Below are 17220 nucleotides of genomic sequence, written 5' to 3'. Positions count from 1 at the left end.
GGTCCAGTAGACATTCTGAGACCACAAAGTAGAATTAGTAAGAAGCTGGCCTGTGGAGTTGGGATAGTTAGGTGACCTTGAACAAGTTTCCTCTCTGAGCTTCAATTTGCCTATAAAAATAGAGATAATAGTACCAACCCATCGAGATGTTGGGAGTTTTAATGAGAATAAATGTTAAGTAAGCACTTAGCGAGTGTCTAGTAGATGAAAAGAACTGAAAACTTGCTAACTTCCCTCCTGTATTTTTTTTGACACTTAACACACATAAATTTATATTTTTCCCTTTCCACTCCCATCTCCAACTCTACCCCTCAAGTACTTTGAATTACACCCAGGAGGGGTGGTACTCAAATTTTGACTGAATCAATCACAGGAAAGAATAAATGAGATCCCTGTCCTTCAGGGATCTATCAAGTTGGCAGATAAGATATTCACATGCTAGAAATAAGTGGCATACAAGTGTCACACACAGAGCTGAGAGAGAGAACACTTCTAATGGGATGGGCAAGAAAGGCTTCTTCCACCTTCACCCAAGCGGAGTAACATCTTGAGATCTCTCACTCTTCTGTCACCGTGTCACCTCTGTCTGACTCTTCTGTAGTCAAACCGCTCTCTGCTTCACTCTTGTCAGGCCACTTGTGATCATATTTAAGACCTTCCTAGATAATCCAGGATAATCCCCCATCTCAAAATCCAGAGTCCGTAATTTAATCACATCTGCATAAACAGTCACAGGCTCCAAGGATTAGGACCTGGATTTTTTAGGGCATTACTCAGCCTGCCATAGTAGTCAGTGACATATGGGAGGGAGGAAGTCCTTCCAAACACCTGCATTTCCTTTTGCAGTTCATCAAATGTATCCGTGAACTATAAAACACATTAGAACCAAGGGGCTAGGCAGTGGTACAGCAGTAAGATACGGCGCTCTGCAAGGGAATCCCACGTGCACAAGTTCCCAGGTCTAGTCTGGAGACCTCTCCTGAGTCTGTCAGGCACATGCATGCCAATGACACAGGGCTGGCTGAAGGCTGAGGTGGAAGGGGTGGATTTCAACAAAACCTTATTGAGGATGCTGTCTCTCTCACTATATCACAGAAGGAATAAACTTTAATAAAAAACAATTTAGGGTCAGCCAGTGGCACAGAGGTTAAGGTGCTGGATCCCACATGGCTGACTCTGTGGGTCAAGGTCTGGACCCAGCAGCTTGAAAATCATGCCATGGACATGTGGCTGTGTGCCCAAGATTCTGAAAGGAGAAATGATTGTGGTGTGGCCATGTGCCATCCCACCCCCACCCCCATCCCCTGGGAGTAATTTTTCACTTTCCCTTTTTTCTTTTCCTCTGGTGAACACATGTGCCTTTTATATATTTATTTATTTTAGCTTGCTTTAAGATACATATGCTTGCTGGAGAGAGATAAAGATGGAAAAAGAGAAAGAGAAAGTGAGAAATCACTGCTCCCCCTCCTCCCCAGGAGTGGTTGGCCAGCCTGCTATTCCTTCCCCTACATTCTCTTCTCAGAATTTTAAGCACTCATGAGCCCAGTATATATTTTTCTTTTTCTTTCCTCTTTTCTCTTCTTTTCCTTTTTCTTCTTTTCTTCCTTTCTTTCTTCTTTGCTTTCCTCTTTTCTTTTTTTAAGATTTTTTTCCTTAGCCTTAGGGTACATGCACTCACTGGAGAGAGACAGAGATAGAGACAGTTAGATGGAAAGTGAGAATTCATCCCCCGGGGGGATGGTCACATCACAATCCCATCTCCTCTGTTCTCCATTCAGGATCTTGGGCACACATATGCATACGCACCTGGCGTGATTTTCAAGCCACCAGGTCCGGGACTGAAACCACGGTCGGCCATGGGGGAGTCAAGCAACGTAATCACTATGCCATATGCTGGTCTCCCAGTAAGTTTTTCAAGTGGTCAGGTCCAAAATTCAAACTGTACAGTTGGCCATGTGGGATCCAGCTGTTGTAACCAATGCCACCTGGTTGGCCCCAAGGCACTTTTCACACTGGTTTAACTGTGGATTATAATTTTCTTAAATTATTCTATTGAATTTCATGTAAATATATGAATCTGAACTACTTTTTTTTTTTTTTTTTTTATGGATGCTCTAAGAGGGGAAGATAATGAGTATTTTCTGAGGAACCGCAAAAGGATGGAAAAGATCCCAGTTTGAGACACTGGGTAGGATGCAGGGGTCACAAAGCAGGTGAAGGCTGCAGGGCTAGTTCTTGCTGGAGTTGGGCTTGCAGCCATTTCTGTCCGAAAGAGCAGCTGCTGACACCCTCCTTTCCTTGAGGAGAACGCAAGGGTCCCACAGAGCTATTTGAGAGTTTCACAATTGGCCTTTGGATATCCATACTTTGGAAAAATTGCGTATGTTTTTGGCATATTAAAAGTCTCCTTCTTTCTAGTACTCGCACCAATTTATTATTTCATGCTACTGAAAACCTCTGAGAACTTGTCTTCTTCAAGGTAAAGATGTGGCCCTATTTCTTGTCTTGAGTTTAATATCCACATCGCCTTCTAGAAGGGATGTTCTACATAAATATGGTCGCAATAGCTGTCAGCTGTTTTACTCAGTACTGCCAGCCATCACATAAAATCAATTTAACACTGCAATTGTGCCTGTCACTAAGCCCTGCTCATTACGGCAGCATCACGTTCCCATAGTTACTAATGCATTTCGGAGGAGGGGGTATAGAATAGCTTAAAATTACAGATAAGAGGAGAAAAATAAAACGCATAAATAAATCCTGTGATGGGTGGGGTGCTCTAAAGTCGATTGCTGTCCATGTGAGGACACAGTGACTTGGCTTCTGAACTGAAAATTGTCACTCGGCTGCAGAGTCTCAAGTACTCCTCAACTCAGTGTGCATTTTAAATGCCTAAAGGCAGGGACTCAAGCACAAAAGTGCACTTCTTCTGGTCAGTACATGAGGGTCAAGGAACGATGCAGCTGTAACAAGCCACAGGTATGCTGCTGGGTCTCAGTCCCACACCTGCAGGTGTGAATAAACAGAGATAGAGACAGTTAGATGGAAAGTGAGAATTCATCCCCCGGGGGGATGGTCACATCACAATCCCATCTCCTCTGTTCTCCATTCAGGATCTTGGGCACACATATGCATACGCACCTGGCGTGATTTTCAAGCCACCAGGTCCGGGACTGAAACCACGGTCGGCCATGGGGGAGTCAAGCAACGTAATCACTATGCCATATGCTGGTCTCCCAGTAAGTTTTTCAAGTGGTCAGGTCCAAAATTCAAACTGTACAGTTGGCCATGTGGGATCCAGCTGTTGTAACCAATGCCACCTGGTTGGCCCCAAGGCACTTTTCACACTGGTTTAACTGTGGATTATAATTTTCTTAAATTATTCTATTGAATTTCATGTAAATATATGAATCTGAACTACTTTTTTTTTTTTTTTTTTTTATGGATGCTCTAAGAGTGGAAGATAATGAGTATTTTCTGAGGAACCGCAAAAGGATGGAAAAGATCCCAGTTTGAGACACTGGGTAGGATGCAGGGGTCACAAAGCAGGTGAAGGCTGCAGGGCTAGTTCTTGCTGGAGTTGGGCTTGCAGCCATTTCTGTCCGAAAGAGCAGCTGCTGACACCCTCCTTTCCTTGAGGAGAACGCAAGGGTCCCACAGAGCTATTTGAGAGTTTCACAATTGGCCTTTGGATATCCATACTTTGGAAAAATTGCGTATGTTTTTGGCATATTAAAAGTCTCCTTCTTTCTAGTACTCGCACCAATTTATTATTTCATGCTACTGAAAACCTCTGAGAACTTGTCTTCTTCAAGGTAAAGATGTGGCCCTATTTCTTGTCTTGAGTTTAATATCCACATCGCCTTCTAGAAGGGATGTTCTACATAAATATGGTCGCAATAGCTGTCAGCTGTTTTACTCAGTACTGCCAGCCATCACATAAAATCAATTTAACACTGCAATTGTGCCTGTCACTAAGCCCTGCTCATTACGGCAGCATCACGTTCCCATAGTTACTAATGCATTTCGGAGGAGGGGGTATAGAATAGCTTAAAATTACAGATAAGAGGAGAAAAATAAAACGCATAAATAAATCCTGTGATGGGTGGGGTGCTCTAAAGTCGATTGCTGTCCATGTGAGGACACAGTGACTTGGCTTCTGAACTGAAAATTGTCACTCGGCTGCAGAGTCTCAAGTACTCCTCAACTCAGTGTGCATTTTAAATGCCTAAAGGCAGGGACTCAAGCACAAAAGTGCACTTCTTCTGGTCAGTACATGAGGGTCAAGGAACGATGCAGCTGTAACAAGCCACAGGTATGCTGCTGGGTCTCAGTCCCACACCTGCAGGTGTGAATAATTTCCCAAGAGACACTTTTGCTGCCTCTCTCCTCTCTCATGTGCCAGCCATCTTCCTAAGGCAATCTTACTACCATGTCACTCAGAGCTAATGAATATGCAATGACAGAGCCAGGCAGGGGCACAGTAGAATAAAAGTGAACCACGCGGAAGGTCCTGTGTTCACATCCCAGGACCTCCCTGTGCACACTGGGCATGCACCCCTGCCTGCCCACGATCCAGGCTGACTAAGACTAAGCGTGGATCACAGTATGAAGAAACTGTTGAAGGTGCTTGTCTGTCTCTCAACAAATAATTAAATTAAAATAAAAAAAGAGTATGCAATCACTTCATATCCAGGAGCCTGGGCACCTCTGGTCCAGGTGTGTGTGCGGTTTGTCACACTCCCAGTCTCTGCTTCAGCCAGGTTGGTGGCCTCACTGTCCAACATGAGCCATCTGTGCTCCCCGCGTCATTTTCTCTCCTTCAATACTAAGACTCAACCCCTACCTATCTTTTGAAGCCTCATTGATAACACTCTGTGTAAATGGATCTTTCCCTTTTCCATTTCCCACAACTCCAACTGTTGCCTTAACTTGTTGGTGTATAATCATTGGTTTTATTTTGATATTCACTGTTTTTAACTCTGCTCCTTTGAACCTACCGTCCCTTTCCACTGGGTGATCACTTTTACTAAGCCTATGCTGGCTCCGTTCCATAGCTTTTCAATCATTTCTTTTCTTACAAGACTCACTAAGACTCAGTCCTGCTCCTTTTAAAATATTGACTGTCCACTTAATCCACCTCTCTCACCTCTTCACACCTCTGACCCTACCCTGGTCCAAGTGCTATTGACACATAAGGATGGAGAAAGAAGGGAGTCTTTCTCTATCTGACCCACAGATACCATCCTCCCTTCTCCTTCTACCCTGTCATTGGTCCAGGAGAACAGGGGAAACAGAGAAGTCTCCTTTCTGCTCTGCTTATGGAGTGTCCCAGTGCTCTCCCTGCCTGAGACCTAACTGCCGCCCCAGTGGTGGATAGTTCTGAGAAAGTAGGAGGGGCCTTTATGAGATCAGGCTATTTGCCTCCGTTGATAGATTCTCACTGACTCCTCCAATGCATGGCCTCTGTCCTACCCAGATGCCTGCAGCCTGAAGTCTCATCACTTTGTACTCAGTATTCAGGGTCTACAGGTCCAGCAGGAGTCCTGCCTTCACACGTCTTCATACCTCATGCTGTCACCCTATGTCCCACCAGCCCTCTCACTCCTGATCCATCCTCCGTACTCTGGTAGCTGCCAGTGTCTTGAAAACTATCAAGATGCCATTTCATCACCATCTTGGATTCTAAGGATAGCTGACAGTTACAATGAGTTTATGAAGATTCTCTCGGAGTTTCTCCCGATTGGCTTTGGAGTTGGGAGAGACATACCCTATTCCCTTATATGGGGTTGGTAGGGAGAGGAAAAGCACTGCACTCCTACACAAGGAGACCTTTCGTTCTCTCTCCAGTTGTCCTCTCTACACTAATGTGCAGGGTGTGGATGGTGGAGATGGTGTTGGAGCAAGTTCTGCTGAAATCCCATCTCTCAGCAAGACCTGTAGGAGGTGCTTGGCCCCGGTACTTGGCAGCTGTCTTAGCAGAATTCACAAGACTAATCTCATTCCTGAGCATTAGGAAACGGTAGTAGTCACTCATCTGTCTCTCTAGTTTCTAGAATTGTGAAGGTTCAGTATTCTGTCTCTGCATTCTCTGGTTTGTGACACTTGATAATCTGCTTGGTCACAAATTGTCAGCAAGATTGGAACTGCCAGCCTTATCCTCACTCCTCCTTTGGTAAGTATAAGCCAGATGCTTCTTTTCTTCTTTAATCACAAGATTGGGTGAATCCCAGCTTTATGGTGTATGACATTCTTGATATAATTGGTATATTTCAATGTTATGAAGCAATCTATTTAATATTGTCTTATGTTTTCCTGAACTGCTATAAGCAGGCAAATCTTGCTTCCCTGATAAGAATAAAAGCTCCCCTATGCATAGACCCTCCCATGCGCTATAGAGACAACCAGTAAGAACTAAATTTGCTGACTTTCACAGAACATGAGGACTAACATGGACTTACAGGTCCTAGGAGCCTGTGCTATGGCTGTTTGTGAGGGCCACCACTGCCATACCCAAATTAAAGAGAGCTGAGATCTCTGTGGCAAAGAAAACAGCAGCCTCATTCAAGCTAGTAAAGCTGCATCTGCATTTTTTATTTTTAAAGTTTGATTTATTGTCTATAACCCAGCATAGAACTAAAGAGAATGAGGCAAGGAACCAAAAAAGTAAATTACTAATAAATTCTCTGATGAAATGTTCACTTTCCAATTTTAAATGAGGTGATCCTTTTCTCTTAGAAGAGGAAAAATAGTGAACCCCCAACTAAAAGGGTATCAAGAGCTTATACTGAGAAGCTGAAAGCTAATGCTAATAAAGTCTTAGTATATTTGCATGCCAATTTTTACATCTCATACTTTCTAAATTCCAACACACCATCAGTTGGAAAACGTACCATCTACTTAATAATACTGTTCATAACAAAGAAACATGATCACAAAAATCCTGTTGACAGTAAGATGCTTTCAAACATTAACAAGATAAAATTAAAATGTTCACATCCATGCTGTGATAAACCCTTTATTTAATCCTAACAACCTGTCTGACAGACACTGGCATCATCTATATTTTACTGATAAAAAGCCTGCCCGGCATCAAAGAAGTGTGTAAGTGGCAGTGCTGCATTCAAACTCAAGGTTAACCACTGCAGTAAGCAGCCTCGGGTTGGAAGCTCTGTATGTAACAGAACGTCACCACTAGCCTGGGCTTAGCTACCACTTCTCATTACTTCCCTAGTTTAAAGCACCATTATCCTCATGAACATGACTGCAACACCCTCCTGATTGGCCTCTCAATCTGCTCTCATACCCCTACAGGCTAGTCTCCACCAAGAGACTTGAGCAATCCTATCAAGCGTAATTCAGATCATGTCACTCTTCAGCTCAAAATCCTTCAGTGACTTCATCCTACCCAGAATAAAACCCAAAGGCTCCACCAGGGCCCATGAGACCCTTGACTTGCACTTGATCCCGTCCTCTGACAACCTCTTCCAACCTTGATGTTCTCCAACTGCTCCTCAGATCACGAACACTCAACTGCCCTTGCACGTGCAGTTTCCTTTGCCTGGACTGATCTTCCCCCAGATACTTAAAGATTCACTTTCTTCCAGCCTATGATCAAAAGTTACTTTAAAAAGTCCTTACCTATTATTTTTTATTATAAACAAATAAATTTTGTGTATATTTGAGGTTTACAAAAAGTTATGAGCTGCAGTGATAAATACAGCCACATACAGATTAGCCTATGGACCGTCTCACATGGTTGTTTCATTTGTGTGGTGAGAGCTAAAATCTGTTTCACAAAAACAGTTACCTATTTCCTAATCTATTTTTTCATTTTTATGTCAATTAAATGGTTATTCCCTGGGACCAGCAGTTTGCGTAATAGCTATGTCGCTGGACTCCCATGTAGTTGACCATGGTTCAAGTCCCAGACCCAGTGGCTTGAACTCACGCCGGGTGCGTGTGCATGCGATTCTCAAGATCCCAAGAGGAGAATGGAGGAGAAGGAATTGCGGTGTGGTCATCCCCCTTGGGAGGGTGATCTCTCACTTTCTGTCTCTCTGTTTCTCTCTGTCTTTCTGGTGAGCGCATGTGCCCTATAGCAAAAACCTCTTTAAAAAATATTTTTTAAAAATGGTTATTCCCTGTTCTTCTTCCTCCCTTCCATTACCCACCCCCTATTACCCCCACAGCTGCAGTACTAGCTCTAGTATCTACAGTTGCCCTCCCTGCTATTCTGTCTCTCTGGTGAGTGCACATGCCCTATAGCAAAAACTATATATAAAAAAAACAAAATAAAATAAAAAGGACAAAATCTCTGTGTTGTTCACTTCTTTATTCTCAATACCCAGAACAGTGCTGGCATAGAGCTGGTGCCCAGAAAGTGCCTGTCAAATGAAATCAGTTTATTCAAACTCATATAGACCTTAATAGTTTAATATTCATAACTATGCGTATGATACTCTGTTAGGGATTATTTGTGTAAAAGCCCTACTCTATCCACAATAATCACAATTCATTATAAAAAAGTTTAATGACAACAGTTTTAGTAATGAGACAGATCCTGTCCTCTTGCTACATTATGATTGGAATGATATATATTTTAGTAATAATGCAGCCAAACAATGGCCTCCCAAAGAAATATTCTTACCTTCCTTGGTCCAGAGATAACTGAGCCACCTTGAGTTTTCCTCCCTTAGGGAGGAGATAACAGCACTAGGATGATTTCAGAGCCTTTAATTTTCTATTTACATTCTTCTGCACTACCAAATTCAACTTCAATTTTAACATTTGCTCTAAGTGGAGATACTATTTAATCATTCTTTTGAGAAATAAGTGTACTGGTAAGAGGAGCTTCTAATCAGTAAGTGGTTTTTTTATTCTTGTGAAGGTGAAACAACCAAAAGAGAGAGAGGGAGACAGAGAGAGGAGACAGAGAGAGAAATTCCAAAATTAAAAAAGTTCTCTATTTTTATAAAAATAACTTCTGTTCTAAAATCAAATCAGTACAGTCGCTGCATGACTGAGTCTGGAGATTCATCTCTCTCTGCAGTACAAAGCAGATGTCCTCATCTCTGTCCCCATAGTTTGGTTGGCTGGTTTCCCATTAAAATAATGCCTGTGTTGCTTTTCTGCTCTTCCCTACCATCTTCCAAAATGCACACAAAGCAGGTAAGAATCTTATGCCACAAACTCGGGTACACAAGAAATACAGTGTGTTAGCATTCTTCTATGAATTAACTTAATTTCAGTTTAGGGAGTCACTTCTGCCAAGCTGACAGGAAACTGAACTGTCAGACATATGGGCTTCCTTGCTGCTCACCCATGTGGATGCTTCTGGGGTTGGGCTAGGGTCCTACATTCCCAACTGCAGGGAATCTGTCCATGGTTACCACATGATTAGCCATGATTCTGCACATCACTGTCATCTGTGTCTGTTACCACAGAGACGGCCTTTGTCCCAGACCATATGTCCTTGATTCGGTTGCTTTCAGGTCAGGTAGGGGGCTTCACAACCTGGGAGAGATTGGGAACCTCTGACTAGGGATCTAATCTCTCTACCACCAGAAGGCTATTCCTTCTGAGATCTAATCCTGTGCCCCGGATGTTGCAGGGAGCAAGTCTCACAAGGCCCATTGACTTCCCATTAAACCTCCTCACCAGCAGAATCTCAGCCTACTCTGAAATGCCTTTTGTCTCAAACTTGATTTTCTGCAATGGGCTTAGACATTTAGAAACAAAAATCTCACTTTCCAAATAAAAGAGCATAATCTACTTAAGCTTTCTAGGTAGAAAAGTGAAGATAGGCAGGAAGAAATCCCACACGTTAGTATCTTCAAATGAACTCACCACAACAGTGCCCAGACATGCCACATGGAAAAGACTCAGTGTGCCTCATCTTACATCATGTTCTGATCAATACCTAAAATCCAAGTTGGTGAAAAAATTGTGGAATGTTTACATCGTTTTTGTTACTTGAACAATACAAACCAGTAAATATTAATCAGTATAAATGATTCATACCTAAAGTATAGTACGCAAGCAGATATTTTCTTTTTGTAACCTGTTCTGTTCACTATTTTAAAGAATATAGTTTCATAAACCACTTGGCTTTCATTGCCCCCTCTTTGTAAAGGATCAAGTGATCACTTGGTAATCATCCTTTTACATGGACTCACATTCTTAGCAGAAGACTAACAAAACCAGGAGAAAGCTGTCCCTCCACAATTCTCCCCCAAGACCTTACACATAGCTGCGCTTTCTCTTTTGGAACAGCACAGTGAATAGCCAGTGGCTGTTTCCTGAGGGCATGCATATGCTTTTATCCCCCCTTCATTCATGATAGAATATGTGTATGTATGAGAGCAGGAGTTAGAGAGAGAAAAGCACCTTCCACAGGGTCTGGTCATGCCACAATTCCCTTTCTCCAAACCTCCAGTTCATCAGATCTTGGGCACTAGCACATTAAACCTGCCGTGTTTAAGCCATCAGGGCCAGAAACTGCAGTTGCCCTGTGGTTTCCAGCAGTGCAGTCCAGTGCATGACCACATTCACCACAGAGGCTGCATTCATGTACACTCTTCAGTGTCTGAACAAGACAAATTGATTCAAGCATCCTTAATTCCTATCTCTACTCCGTTGTCTCAGTTGTCTTTTCTCTTGTAATCTATGCAATTTTGAGAGCCACCTTAAATTCTTTTCTACAACGAGGCTGGGTGTGTTCACAGATACAACAGAAACTCTTTTATAACTATTAGCTTCTGGTCATTGTGGCAGAATAATTTCAGGGATACCAAGGATAGGTTGGGCTCTTCAGTAGCCAAGGCCAAAACAAAAATCCTTTCCCCAGAGGGCAGACCCATTATGGATATAAAGAAGGTGGTTTTATAGAGTATTAAGCCTGTGCTGGAAGCCATAAGGGTTCTGTTGTAATATAATCCCACGGAAGACTGAATCTTATGAAGACCGGATCATGCATATATGCATTCACTCATCCACCCAATTTTAATGATCACTGGTTATCTACAATACACCAGACTACTACTGAGCTAGGATGAGGATATTTAAATAGGAATATTTTAAAGAGAAAAATTAAAACAGGACCTCTTGCAAAAATATCATGCTCCAAGATCTTCATTTCTTTTTTCTTTTTTTTTTTTTTTTGAAGAGGTTTTTACTATAGGGCACGTGCACTCACCAGAAAGACAGAGAGATAGAAAGCAAGAAATCACCCCCAAGGGGGGATGATCATGCTGCAATTCCTTCTCCTCCATTCTCCTTTTGGGATCTTGGGCATGCATGCACACCTGCCCGGCATGAGTTTAAGCCACTGGGTCCAGGACTTGAACCGTGGTCGACCACATGGGAGTCCAGCGACATAGCCATTACGCCAACTGCTGGTCCCAAAGATCTTTATTTCTTTATGATGCCTTATTCTGTTCTATGTTGATGTTAATGACAGATTATAATGGTAGTGGTATTTTTCACATACTATTTCATGCAATCTTCAAAACAACCCTCAAGTCCTAAAAGGATGACAAGATCCATCTTAAAGATATTGCTAGTAAAGATGAAGCTGGTTAAATAGGTACTACAGTGTCCTGAGCTACTACCCCAGGTTTCCCTAAGTCCTTCACCCCTACTACCCCAAGAGTGTGTGCACCACAAACATACCTGCATACACACACACACACACACACACACATACACACCCTCAATACAAATGATAGACTAGATATATGAGATACACACTTGGCAGAAAAAGTCACCTCTAATATGTCTGTTACCTCCTTCAGCTGGATATAAATTTGCCTATTAATACCCAAAGATGCACTTTTTCCTGCCTCAAGGAAGATTTCTAATAGCTTGAACTCTTAAAAAGCAAAAAATAAAATCAATGATTTTATTGGTAATTAATGTTATTCAGACATTCTGATAATTAGTATTTCTATTTTGTCAAGCCCTACTCCATCTGAAAACAAGTATAGACCAGGCTAATATCCTTAGCAAGAACAACGAACAAGTAAAATTATAAATGAAGACTTAATGAATGTTTCTATTTCTAAACTTAATCATTGTTAAATTAAGGCCAAATACTTTGATCAATAGTATTTTCACATGATAATATTGCCTTTCTGCTAAAAAATGAAACTAAAGAACTCACCCCATTTGCATTATTAATGCCCATCAATGACCTGTAATCTGGCAGAATTTGTTTGCACAATTAACACGCAGGTTTCAACTTGTTTATTTTTCTTGTCTGCTATCAACATGAATCAATCTTGTCGTTGCTGTATTTGCATCAGGCCTAAGGAAAATGTCTTTTCTGGGTTAGAACACAGACCTTTCCGGCAATAATTTGGGAGGTAGGTCAAGCTCTTCCTTTCTATCCTCAATGTACTACTAGGGAGGCTTGGTGCTCACTGTCAACTCCAAATACACCATCCTGTCTCTATAAACAGATGCTACCAGATTGAAAATGCATGTAGAGTTATCTAGCCCTGTGTGGAATCCTGTCTCAATATCCTCTCATTTTTATTTTGGAATTTTTGCCTCCATGGTTGCATGCTAACTCACACTCCACAGTCTACCTCTATAGTTCAGGGTGGTCGCATATTTCCAAATCAGCAAGGTCCCAACGGAATCATTTCTTCATTCCCTCTTACTCAAGCATTGCATCTCTTTCAGCCTGTAGGAAACAGTATCTGGCCACAAGAGAGCGAATTATAGTCCGAGATTGAGTTTTAACTCTTGATTCTCCTGATTTCTGAGTTTCCCGTGAATCTTGTAACTCACTTTGATCTGTAACCACTATTGCTCTGCAAATGTGAAGCAACCTGGTACTGTTGGTTTATATGCTAAGAGAGGGTATACAGACTTAAATGATTTCTGATCAGTGATCAGTGAAGAGCCTAGAATATTAAGATTTGAAGATTAAACTCTTGAAGAGCTGTGGGAAGGGGGATGCAAAGAATTGAGGAACAACCAGCTTTTCTCCACTGGTGTGGGAGAGAGAGTTTCATGGAGAGAAAATGCATCAGATTTAAAACATTTGAAATGTATGTCAGAATCTGCAGAAATTTTATTAAGAATAAAAGCTGCTTTGTGATTAAAACAATGGGCCAACCTAATGGCTTCAAGTGAATAATATTTAATAGAAAGGTTTAGAAAAAGAATATCACATCCCTGCAAAAGACTCCTTCTTTCCTCCTCCACAACACTGCTATGACAACGTTAATAAAGCAGGGACAATATGAGCTTGACAGAAGGGTTAAGTTCTGTTATATGATGTGCATAGATGCATCGAATCGTGGTGGAAAAAAAAGTGCTGCTACATCTCCCAGGACCCAAAGTGCTAAGGAGGATCAGATTCCTTTGTCTCACTGATTACAGTCATGAAATTTAGAGGAAGATGTATTTTTTGAACCAGGAGAGTTTAAATTCTTTTTAAGGTTTTTTTTTTTTTTTGGTTGTTTTGTTTTGTTTTCCATGATAGAGAGCATGTGCATCCACACGAGAGAGAGAGAAAGAGTGAGAAGCATCCTCAGCAAGGTTCTGTTGCACTGCGATCCCTTCTCCCAGGTCCTCCAGCTCATCAGAATCTTGGTCACGCATGCACACCTGGTGTATTTTAGAGCCAGCCCAGGAATCTGAACCCAAGGTTAGTCATGTGGCTCCCAGCACTGCTGTTTAGTTTTACCCATGTCTTGGTCACCAACCACCAACTGCACCAACAGGCTGGGCCAAGACACGGGTATTTTAAATATGGCTCTATCTTTATGAATATCTACTTTTTTAAAAAAAAATTATCATCTGCAATCTTCTAATTTATATTAGATCTTTGTAGGAAGGATAAAAAACGAAATATACCTGGTAGGTGTTAGCGACGGGCAGAAGGAAGCAGAACAGATTCGGGCAGTATCTGCTTTTATAGTAATTGCCAAGGCTGAGATAAAACTTTTAAACTTTATTACACTGGTTCTACACCCAGCAAATGGGAGTTTCTAAGTCTGACTAAAAACTCAAGCTACAGCCTTACCCAGGGAAAATCTCCAGCACCTTACATTTTCTTTCTTTTTTTAATTCTTTTTTTTTTTTTAAGGTGTTTGCCATAGAGTGCATGTGCTCACCAAAGAAAGACAGAGAGACAGTGAAAAGGAAAGTGAGAAATTCCTACCCCCACCCCTGGAAGGATGACAAGGCTGCTATCCCTTCTGGAACTCAAACTGGTTGGCCATGTGGGAGTCCAACACCTTAACCATCTTCCACCTGCTGGCAACACACCTAGCATTTTCATCGATTCCGTTATTCCCTTTCGCTGTCTTGCCTGACCTTAGCAAATCTTAGACCTAGAGAGAATGATGCTAATAAAATGCTTGATACTTTGGGATGTCTTTACCTTTCCCCTCTCTTGCCCAACCAATCTGCATGATATGTGTGGTAGGCACATGAAAAACATGACTGTCCTAATCCTTGGAACCTGTATTACTGGCTATGGAGAAAAAAGAAGAGAAAAGAAAAGAAGAGAAGAGAAGAGAAGAGAAGAGAAGAGAAGAGAAGAGAAGAGAAGAGAAGAGAAGAGAAGAGAAGAGAAGAGAAGAGAAGAGAAGAGAAGAGAAGAGAAGAGAAGAGAAGAGAAGAGAAGAGAAGAGAAGAGAAGAGAAGAGAAGAGAAGAGAAGAGAAGAGAAGAGAAGAGAAGAGAAGAGAAGAGAAGAGAAGAGAAGAGAAGAGAAGAGAAGAGAAGAGAAGAGAAGAGAAGAGAAGAGAAGAGAAGAGAAGAGAAGAGAAGAGAAGAGAAGAGAAGAGAAGAGAAGAGAAGAGAAGAGAAGAGAAGAGAAGAGAAGAGAAGAGAAGAGAAGAGAAGAGAAGAGAAGAGAAGAGAAGAGAAGAGAAGAGAAGAGAAGAGAAGAGAAGAGAAGAGAAAAGAAGAGAAAAGAAAAGAAAAGAAGAAAAGAAGAAAAAAGAAGAGAGAAAAGAAAAGAAAAGAAAAAAAGAAAAGAAAAAGACTTCTTAGATGCAATTAAGTTAAAGATTTTGAAATGAGAAGACTTTGGGGGACTATCCAGGTGGGCTCAATGTTACCACAGCAGAGTGATGTTACCACACTTATAAGAAGAAAGCAGGAAGATCAAAGTGAGAAAAAGATATGTGAAGACTGAACGAGAGGTTGGAGTGATGTTCTTTGAAGATTGAGAAAGGAGCCACCAGTCAATGAATACAAGTGACTTCTGAAAGGTGGAAAGGGCAAAGAAATGGATTTCTATTCTGAACCCTCCAGAAAGGACAAGCCTCGCCTACAGTGATTTTATACTCTGGCCTCAGAATTGTGAAATAATAAATTCAGATGTTGTTTTGAGGCACTAATTTTGTGATAATTGGGTACAGCAGCAAAAGGAAACTAATACAGTATAAAATTTCTAGCTTTCTATATAAGCACTGTCTATCAGTATTTATAACTTCTCTACAAGTGTTAAGGATACTAGGATACCCTTTTAAATCACTTCTTATTTTGAAATAAGACCATAGGAGTTCTCTCTGAAGCCTTCAGGGAATATCTGATAGTATTTGGAGACCTCAAAGCAAATGTCTCCTTGTTTCTCTGATTAAGAAATAATCCCACAGGGCTAGCAAGTGGCAAGGTGGTTAAGGTACTGGACTCCCACATGGTTGACTGCAGTTCAAGTCTTAGACCTGGTGGCTTTAAAATCCTGCTGGACATTTGTGCCCAAAATCCTGACAGGAGAACAGAGGAGAAGGGATGGCAGCATGGCCACTCCCCTGTTGGGTGATTTCTCACTTTCCCTCTCTCTGTCTCTCTCTCTCTGGTAAGAGCACGTGCCCTATGGGGAAAACCTAAAATAAAAGGGGGAAGGGAAGAGAGTATCCTGAGTTTTTATGGACCAAGAGTCTCCTGGTTTCCAGATGATTGCTTCTGGGGAAATTGTATTTGAGTGAAAGTGAAATTTTCAACTCTTTTCTTAAAACTAAAATATAAGTCATTATTGAGAAGTTGCCTGCTATACCATGAATTTCGCAACTCTCACTGCTATTTCATTCTGAAAATAGTAGTACATTTATTTTCTCTTCATTAAAACTGAACAAATGTGCTTTCCATCAAGAGGAGAACTGCTTGGAATCAGATCGTTTGTCTCTCTTCTGAGTATTTATAGGCTTTTTTTCTCCACAGTTTTTTAAGTAAATGCAAAGACAACATAATACGAAAGTCCTTGTACATACGAGGTAGGAAATGGAGTGATGATGGGTAAAAGATCTATTTTCATCAACTCCCTCAGAGGAATTCTTTGCTGGTTCTTGAGTTGAGAGAGAAATGGCATTCATTAAACCCATGTTATTTACACAGTTGATTTTTATAATGAGTTTGTTGTGGTCTCAGGCTAAAGACATTAATAACAGAAAATCAGTAACATAAAACTCTAGTTTCAAAAAAAAAAAAAAGGAAAAGAAGGTGCTTATTAGCATGTGCTCCTCAGGAAAAAAGCCTGCTAGTCTTATGTAAGAGCTCTGTTAAACCAGATGGGCCTTGTAGTAGATGTGCACTCATCAAGGAGAACATTGCGCTTGGGATTTCCTACAATTCAGTCCTTCTTGAACACTCCCTTGCAAGGTGTTGGTTAACAATAAAAAATAAATAAAAATAAAAACTTTCTTGTTAATAACACTACAGTTATATGCGGTTGCCTTTATATTTATACCTGTTAAGTTAAGAAAAAAAAAAACCTTCTCTATAAGAGTATATCAACAGGTAAATTAATTACATTATGAGTTGTCATAGTGGATATTCAATGACCATCAAAACCGATATATCACATTTGACCTTTTCATATTTCTTTAACCTCAGAGACTTCAATTGTCACTATTACGACCTTTAGAGCTGATGATTCTTTAAGAGTTACTATGTGTCAGGGCCAGCAGATGGTGTAGTGGTTACATCACTGGACTCCCACATGGTCGACCATGGTTCGAGTCCCAGACCTAGTGGCTTGAAAATCACGCTGGGCATGTATGCAAATGTGCCCAAAATTCCAAGAGGAGAAGGGAGGAGAAGGGACTGTGGCATAGCCATCCTCGCTGGGGGGTGATTTCTCACTTTTCCTTTCACTGTCTCTTGTTTCTCTCTCTCTGTCTCTGACAAGCACACATGCCCTAAGGCAAAAACCTCTTTAAAAAGTAGAGTTACTATGTGTCAACATAATAATACC

The 17220-nt window shown here is 41.2% G+C and overlaps 1 protein-coding gene and 1 long non-coding RNA gene across 6 annotated transcripts in view; one reads left to right on the top strand and one right to left on the bottom strand.

Moving 5' to 3' along the window:
* KCNAB1 (potassium voltage-gated channel subfamily A regulatory beta subunit 1) overlaps positions 1 to 17220 on the bottom strand; it is a 423260-nt gene that overhangs the window by 263079 nt on the left and 142961 nt on the right. The window lies entirely within an intron of this gene.
* Positions 5650 to 17220, top strand: part of LOC102499316 (uncharacterized) — a 31099-nt gene continuing 19528 nt past the window's right edge. For all 4 annotated transcript variants that reach the window (XR_001370450.1, XR_334716.1, XR_001370449.1 and 1 more), the window contains exon 1: positions 5650 to 6175. This is a non-coding gene — a long non-coding RNA (uncharacterized LOC102499316). The remainder of the gene's footprint in view (positions 6176 to 17220) is intronic.

This window comes from Tupaia chinensis, unplaced genomic scaffold (assembly GCF_000334495.1).
Source record: "Tupaia chinensis unplaced genomic scaffold, TupChi_1.0 Scaffold000272_1, whole genome shotgun sequence".
Taxonomy (NCBI): Eukaryota; Metazoa; Chordata; class Mammalia; order Scandentia; family Tupaiidae; genus Tupaia; species Tupaia belangeri.
This window is presented reverse-complemented; position numbering and strand designations above follow the sequence as displayed.